This window comes from Camellia sinensis, chromosome 3 (assembly GCF_055761805.1).
Source record: "Camellia sinensis isolate YWXY chromosome 3, ASM5576180v1, whole genome shotgun sequence".
NCBI classification, from domain to species: domain Eukaryota; kingdom Viridiplantae; phylum Streptophyta; class Magnoliopsida; order Ericales; family Theaceae; genus Camellia; species Camellia sinensis.
Genome location: NC_138963.1, coordinates 165,969,848 through 165,979,082, shown reverse-complemented (window position 1 = coordinate 165,979,082; position 9,235 = coordinate 165,969,848). Strand labels below are relative to the sequence as shown.

Genomic DNA, 9,235 nt, shown 5'->3' with positions numbered 1-9,235 from the left:
CTTCATCCATCCGTAGGCATCTGTCCTTCCATACCTGGAAGTTATCTTCGTTATAGTACCCGCTTTGGTCTGTTTGCTTTGGTATGTTGCCTTCTTGGCCGACGTCTTTTACTCCGTGATTCTGGTCTTCGTTGCAATTGTCCTTCTCGACGTGAACGTCAATAGGTCTCCCACTCCCGTTAGGAGTGTCGTCCCCAACCTTCTCTTTCTGTCCGTCGTTGGCTATCTATTTTTCTTTCTTTCCCACAGACGGCACCACATTGTGTGAGTGATTTTCTGACCACACTGTCAACTCAGTAATCAGCTGGAAAGTACTGGCAGAATAGATGACACTTGGCTGACCTGCAACAGAAAGAGAAGATTCCGGCAGTAGTTCGTCCACCCGGGGGCACTCCGACCGACGATCAAGTCAGTATATCTCTCAAAGATAATCAATAGTGCTAAACTCACTGTTCAAAATATAAATTGCGTACCTTAGACCCATCAGGGGTGCCTTTCTTTTATAGTTAACTCAATCCTTATCCCAACAGAAGCCTAGCTTCAATGGACTTTGGCTTAGTGCTTATCCAGGACTCTTCAATAGATAGAGATGAACTCCCTAAGAGCTTTATCTTTATCCAGGCTGAGTTCCCTCATCATTCTAGGACTCTTGTGCCCTATCTGCTTATCTCGGATTCCGATATCTTCGGAGATAACCTTGGCCTTGCCGAGATAACTTCGGCGTCATGACCAGGACACGTGACACCTCGGCTGACACGTCGGCGTCACCTTGGCCACGTGTTGGTACTCAAAAAATATATCCCCACAATATTATAGCAATAACCATTAGAGATACTCTTAGTTAAAATATTTAAAATTTACTTATCTATCATTTTAAATTATTTTTTATTAATTAAGAAATAAATTTATCTATTATTATTTAATCCTATGTATAGCACCGATTGTACGCTAGCTTGTTTTAAACTGAACAAATTGTTTGTTGATTGCCTCATATATATATATATATATATTTATTTATTATGTATGATAGTATTCAATTCATAAGTCCCAACATGAAGGGAGGGAAAAAGGGATTTCAAGACTGTGTAGGGAGTAGTGGACTATGGAGTGATAGACATGGATGCGAGGTGATGGTGAACAGTGGTGGGGCTTTGGGTTGAGAAGAAAAGAAGAGCAGGTTGGCATTTGAAGGACAAAATTGGCATTAACATGTCTTTTTTTGGATGTTGCCAACAATTTCTATGTAGTCAATAAACAGATGCTGTTAACAATTTCTATGTAGTCAATAAACAGAAGGATTAAGGTGTTATGTAAATTTCTAAAGTGAAGGTAGTCTCATTTCAAAAAATAAAAGGGTGTCAGTGCTATTTCAAAGATATAGAAGGCTGTAAGTGTAATATACCTTATATTTAAATATCAATCCTGACCAGGAAACATTTTGGGAGAATGTTATAAATTCTAAATTTTTTAACAAATAAATGGTCAAATATGTTATTTATTTGGTAAAAAATTAGTATCTCCAACCTTATCTACCATTTTGAGTTCCTAAAGTGCCCACGTGTGTGAGACATCATTGGTCCTCACTGGTTTGTGTTTTTTTTTTTTTTTTAACAGATCACTGGTTTGTTTGTGTTTCGCATTTTCTTCTATATAAGCTCTGCAAAGTAGCTCCTTCCAATGTGTTAAAAGATTAATCATGCCAAGAAGAGACATGAGTTCTTCCAAGGCACAGCAACAAACACACAACCCATGTCCTCCTCATGCGGTGTGCATACCATACCCAGCACAAGGCCACATCAACCCAATGCTGAAACTAGCAAAGCTCCTCCACCACAAGGGCTTCCACATCACCTTCATCAACACCGAATTCAACCACCGCCGCCTCATCAAATCCCAGGGCCCCCACTCCCTCTCCGGCACCGCTTCCTTCCGCTTCGAAACCATTCCCGACGACCTCCCTCCCTCAGAGGCCAACGCCACGCAGGACATCCCGGCACTCTGTCACTCCATTTTGCACAACTTTATAGATCCCTTCAGAATCTTAGTCGCCAAACTCAACCACGACGCTGCTGCTTCATCGGACGTACCTCCGGTGACATGCATAGTTTCAGATGGGACAATGAGCTTCACTCAGAAAGTGGCTGAAGAAGTGGGCATACCTGCTGTTTTTTTCTTCCCTGGCAGTGCTACTGCCTTAATGGGCCTTGTGGCTTATCCCCAACTCATACAGAAGGGTTTTGCACCACTCAAAGGTGCGTACTGAAATCATCGATATATTAGCAGGATTTTATTATTTTTTATTTTTATAAAATTTTAATATAGAATGGTGTGTCTTGATATTGAGCTTTTATTTTAAAATTAAATGTCTATGAAAATAAGAGAAATACTGTAGCACTATTCAAGTTAAAAATTAAACTCACTTTTTAAATTGTGTAATGTTATAGTATATTAAAATATTTAAAAAAAAAGGTTCTCTTATATCATATTTAATAATTCATTAATTATTTTATTTATACATCATTTGATCTAGAAAATTGATCAGCAAATTCGACTTATATATGATTTTTATACTAAAAATTACAAAAAGTTTAACATGTTAAAATACAAGCTAGTTAGACTTAAAAAAATGAATCCGATTGGGTATTTAATGTAATTTAATCAAGTAGTTATCGATATCCGATTAATATGATTTTTTATAAGAATAAAGTACTAGACGAGTCCTACACATTAACGGATCAAATCATTAATGTAGAGTTCGTGGTGAGCCCACAAAGGCACAACAATACACTCCAGCTTGATTTAAACTGTTGAGAAGCCTTCCCCTATCTATTGATACATCTATTCCTAGATTTATTGTTAAAATAGTGTTTGTTTATAAAACTATCATTAACACATTTTTTATGTGACATTTTTTTGTATAATGTTTGTGTACTAGTAGAGGATTTTTTGGGGGAAAATTACCACACAATGGTATTTCAAAAAAAATATATTACAATTTCATGGTAAAAATTATAATTTTAATAATTAATATTTATAAAATTTACCATTTATTTATAATTATTTTTTTAATTTACACTGAATTGAAAGTTTCTCATTTTTTTTTGTAACTCCTTTTTTTAGAATAAATTATACTAACTCTCTTAAAATTTCAAAATTATATTAATTTTTAAAATTGTAATTACATTAACTTTCCATATATTTTATGCTTCCTTATTCTTAACAGTTTCATTTTTTTTTTGTTTTGTTTTTGTTTTGATTTGGTTAATCAACAGCTAATAATTTCAATGTAAAACCATAACATCATCAAATTTTATTTTAAAATGTCAATATCTATCTTTAATTGAACTAACTTCCGAGTTCTCCCGGCCCACCTTTTAATCTCCAGGTACACCTACACCACCACCACCAGAAAATCAAAAATCAATGTAAAAAAAGAAATATTTATTAAAAAATGTAATAAAATTAAAACAAATGTAATTTAAATATGTGATTATCAAAATCCATTAAATCATATTTTTGTACATAACAATTAGTCAAAAAGACTAAAAATTAAACAACTTAAATTAATGAAATGGATTTGAGGTGGACCCATCATGGGACCCTCCAATCCAATTGGTGAGCTAGAGATTTTATTCATTATTTTATGTGGCATAATTACAGTGGTTAAATTTATTTTACACTTTGTGGTTTGGAGGCTAAAGCATTTTAGAAACCTCTCATGTAATTTTGGATTAAAGTATCACTGTTAATTTTTTCATCTAAACTAACGAAAGGTGTATCATATACACTATTTTTTAAAGTAGATTTGTTTTTCCAAAAAAAAAAAAAATGAAATTAATACAACAAAAACACGATTTCACCCACATTTTTTCCAAACTTAAAATTAGATTATTATGTTAATTAAAATAAAATAAAACAAAACAAAACAAAATATAATTAATGATTGATCTAAAATATAAAATATAATTAAGAATTGATTTAAAATATAATTAAATTAAAATTAAAATTAATTAAAAATTAAAAATTGATCTGAAATATATTTAAATTAAAATTAGATTAACATGTTAGGAATTACAATAAATAACTAAAAATTTAGGATTAATTATGAAAATATAATTAAATTAAAATTAAATTTAAAATATAGGAATTAAAATAAATAATTAAACATTTAAGATCAATTGTGACATAAAATTTAATTAAATTAAAGTTAGAATAAAAAGTTAAGAATTACAAGAAATAATTAAAATTTATAATTAATTGTGATTTAATTGAATTAATATTGTATATTGTAAATTATGTGTTTGAAAGATGAGAGAGAAATAAAATAACAAATATATATATATATATATATATATATATATATATATATATATATATATATATATATATATATATATAAGATTTGAGTGTATTATAATCATTTCATATCTATAGTTAATGGTTTTAACGGTTGCATTTTTGTTCAAAATCACATGGAGGTTTCTGATTATATTTAAACCAAATAGGGGGTAAAGTGATTTGACCTCAAACCGCAAAGAAGTAAAATGAATTTAATTCTAAATATTTTCATTCCTTTATATAAAAAAAATTGTAGGGTACAATACATTTTACTTCTTTATAGTTTGACGCAAAAACATTTTACCCCTCCGATTTAAATATAGTCAAAAAATTTCTATGTGGTTTTAAACCAAAGTGAAACTATTAACACTATTAACTACATATGCAAAATGGCTATAATATCCTCAAATCATATTCTCTCTCTCTCTCTCTCTCTCTCTCTCTCTCACATAATTTATAATATATATCTAACACTAATTCAATTAAATCACAATCATTACAGTTTTTTATTTATTTATTTATTATAATTCTTAGCTTTTTATTCTAATTTTAATTTAATTATATTTTAGATCACAATTAATTCAAAATATTTAATTATTTTATATTTTAGATCAATCCTTAATTATTTTTTAATTTATTTTATTTTAATTAACATATTAAGCTAATTTTAGGTTTGGAGAAAATAGGATAAAATCATCTTTTTATTGTAATAATTTCACTTTATTTTTTCATAAAACCAATCCCACTTTCATAAATGGTGTGTGTGATACATTTTCCATTAATTTGTATGGAAAATCTAACGCTGATACTTTTGCACAAAATCACATGTGAACTTTCTGGTTGTATTTGAATCATATGGCCCCGTTTTGTTTGGAGAGTTAGAGGGGGGGATTGGGATTGAGATTGGCAGTGAGGTGAGACCCACTAATATTGTGTTTGTTTTGAGAGATGGGGAGGGGATTGATAGTGAGCTCCGAATTATGAATCCCCTTAGGGAGGGGATTCGGATGGGTCTCCAAAACTTGATATTAGAAAAATAGTTTGTCGAACTATAAATTTTTTATATTTTATTTTTTACATGTTGGACATTTTTTTTTTGAACATTAATGTTTAATTTTTTGTTAAGTAAAATCATTATTTTATTTGTTTTATTTTTTTCCTAAAATTTTTTATTTTTTAAAAATTTTTTACATGTTGGGCATTTTTTTTAAAACATTAATGCTTAATGTTTTTGTATTTTTTTATTTGTTTTATTATTTTATATAAAAATAATTTAACAATATCTACACTAACAACTATCATCAAAACAAACACAATTTTATTTAATCCACTCACTATCAATCCTCTCACTAACAATCTCCTCATTATTAAACCCCTCATTATAAATCTCCTCTATTCTACCTCTGAAAACAAACGAGCCCTATGGAAGTAGAGTTCTCTAGCTCCAAACTACAAGGAGGTAAAATAAATTTAACTCAAAAATTTATTATATATGCCTTTTAAAAAAAAGGAACATTTTATGTGCATTTCATTAAATCTAAAAAATAAACTTAACCATTGATCATACTCAAAATTAGGTTGTAACCTGTGTTACATGGACTCGGCATTTTGGGGCGAAGTACTCGTGTCGACACGACACGACACGGGTGCGGGTGTGGGATCTGTGTCGGATTCGCCTATTCTCTCTCAGACACGGCTCTTTACAGTGCAAAAGAAATGAAAGAGGTGAGAGCAAGAGAGAACCGGGTCGAAGCTTCATCCAGTCGATCCAGTCGAAGATCGAAGCTCCATCAGTCGATCGAACAGTTGAACACCCAGACGACTTCGAAAAGCCTCTCTCTCTCTCTCTCTCCCTCGCGCTCGCGATCGCGAACGATGGCTTCGCTTTTCTCTTCCTCTGTCTCTGTCGTTCGTCTGTTTGTTGGTTCATATCTCTATTCGTATCTATCTATATATAATAATAATAATAGTTTATATATAATAATAACAATAGTTAAGGAACTGAATAATAAATAATAATAACTATTATTATTATATATTACATAATAATTATTATATAACATATAATATATTTATAAGATAATATATACTTATATATATTAATAAAAAAAATAAAAAAATTAATTGAAACACATTATTTAAAAAATAGAATAAATAAATAATATAATTAATGTATATTAAAATAAAAATATTTATAAAAAAATTAAAAAATTTGCTGTGTCTCCTGTCGTGTCTGTATCTCCATCTTTCAAAAATTGTTGTGTCCTGTGTCCCCGTTATAATAAATATATATATTTTTAAAAAATTATTTAACGTATCCCCGTACCCATATCCAAATTTGGATACATATCCACGTATTCTTAATTTTTAATTTTGAAGTGTCTGACCTCTAAATACGCACCCGCACCCAATACCCGTACCCGAGTCCGTGTAACTTAGGCAGGGCCGGCCCTAGGCTAAGGCCAGTGAGGCCTGTGCCTAGGGCCCCAAAAATTAGGCCCAAAAAAAGCCCCAAAAATTCATTATCTTGTATTATATCAAAAATTCAAAATGGCCCAATTTTGTTTAATTAATTTAGGTCATTTTAAAATGCCTCAAAAGTTCTATTTGGCCCAATTGATAAAAGACCCAATTAAAAAATATTTACAAGTGTTAGTTGTTAGCCCAATTAAAAAAATAAAAAATAAAATATATGTACATGTCTATGGAGCCTTTTTTTTTTTCCTTCTCTTTTTATGGCCCAATCATGTGTTTTTTAGTGGTTTTCTAAATATTTTACGCAATTTTATTTATGTATTTTGTAGATACATCTAATTTAGATACACTTAAAAACTATAATATTTGTGCTTTTCTTTTTTGAAAAAAAAAACTTGCCAAATACAAAAAATATAAAAAAATACGAATTGCAAACTCAAATAATTATTTTTGCAAATTCTAAATCAAACAAGGTTATTTTTATTTTTATATTTATGAATATCTAAAAGGCCCCGAAAAATTGTTTTGCCTTGGGCCCCCGAAAACTCAGGACCAGCCTTCAACTTAGGCTGTAACTAACATTAATTTGAAACATCACGACTACTTTGGCCATATCTGACACCATATTGGATATAACTTCTAATAGTTTTGGCGCCCCACCAGAACAAAGCCTATAACAAAATACCACAATACTTCGTAATTAAAATTATTTTAATTCGTACTTGTGTATATAGTATACACCAAGTATATTGTAGCTTGACTATCCATTTATGTACTAATGTTTTCCTAACTGTAATCTTTTTCTTCAAAAATGCAGATGCAAGTTATTTAACAAATGGTTACCTAGACACTGATGGATTGGATACCAGGCATGAATGGCATACGATTGAAGGATCTCCCAAGTTTCATTCGAGCCACTGAACTGAATTTCATGATTCATTTCGTTTTGGAAGCAATTGACAAAGCACACGAAGCTTCGGCCATTATTTTCAATACCTTCAACGCTTTAGAACATGACGTTTTAGAAGCATTGTCAACAATGTACCCACCCATATACCCCATTGGCCCTCTTCAGTTTCTCCTCGACCAATACCCACAAAATCACTTGAATTCCATTGGATCAAGTCTATGGAAAGAAGAAACAGAGTGCCTTTCATGGCTTGACTCGAAACAACCCAACTCTGTCGTTTACATCAACTTTGGCAGCATTACTGTTATGACAGCCCAACAGTTGATTGAATTCGCTTGGGGTCTCGCTAATAGCAACCACACATTCTTATGGATCATTAGGCCTGATCTGATTGTTGGTGACTTGGCAATTCTTCTACCAGATTTTGTGAGTGAGACTAAAGAAAGGAGTCTATTAGCAAGTTGGTGCCCTCAAGAACAAGTCCTCAATCATCCATCAATTGGAGGTTTCTTGACACACTGTGGGTGGAATTCGACTCTTGAGAGTATTTGCAGTGGGGTCCCTATGTTGTGTTGGCCATTCTTCGCGGATCAACAAACGAATTGTTGGTCTTGTTGCAGCCAATGGGGTGTAGGGATGGAGATAAACAGCGATGTTAAGAGAAAGGAAGTTGAGAGAATGGTGAGAGAGTTGATGGCTGGAGAGAGGGGGAAAGAGATGAAAAGAAAGGTCATGGAGTGGAAGAAGTTGGGTGAAGAGGCCACGGCTTGTTCTATTGGGTCATCTTACTTGAATTTTGAGAAGATGGTCAGGTTTGTGCTTATGTCTGCTGGTTCAAATCAAAGTAGTTAGTGTGTGTGCACATTTTCGTCTTACAAGCAATTTCTGAAAGAAGTTGTTTCTTTTTTCTTTCTTTTTTTAATTGTTTGGAATAATCTTGTACAAGTATTGTCTTGACAGGGGGTTAGGGATGGATTTGTATTTTGATTTCCATTGTGTCTCAGAATTGTATTATTATGCTTTTTTAATAAAGAACAGGTTCTTGTTGTAGTTTTTTTTTCTTAATTTTTTTTCTATTTTTGTCGTTAAATAATGCCATATACATAATTTTAGGTTATTCTTTAGGGGGATGCACCAATAAATCCCAAATTAATACCTTATGCACTGTTTAGTCCTAAAAGTTTTCTTATAGACTGAAAGGTCCCATTACAATGTTAATAACATCAGATACAATGTTAATAACATCAGAGTCATGTTACAAACATTGGATTTCAAACATCTAATATTCATCAAATTTCAATAATGTTTGAAAATATAGGATGAAAAACATCTAATGTTCATCAGATTTTAATAAATTTTGAAATTATAGAATGAAATATCAGATCATTTACATCATTCACATCATGTTGATGTAAAAATGGGACTAAATAGAGCATAAGAAAACTTTTAGGACTAAATGGTTCAACGTTTCAAAAATTAGGACTTATGGGTAAATTTTCCTATTCTTTAATC

The 9,235-nt window shown here is 31.4% G+C and overlaps 1 pseudogene across 1 annotated transcript; it reads left to right on the top strand.

Moving 5' to 3' along the window:
* The first annotated feature begins 1,612 nt into the window (after positions 1-1,612).
* Positions 1,613-8,773, top strand: LOC114303156 (7-deoxyloganetin glucosyltransferase-like; annotated as a pseudogene). Its single transcript, XR_014364726.1, has 2 exons — positions 1,613-2,252; positions 7,631-8,773. The product of XR_014364726.1 is annotated as a 7-deoxyloganetin glucosyltransferase-like (transcript).
* The last annotated feature ends 462 nt before the right edge of the window (positions 8,774-9,235 follow it).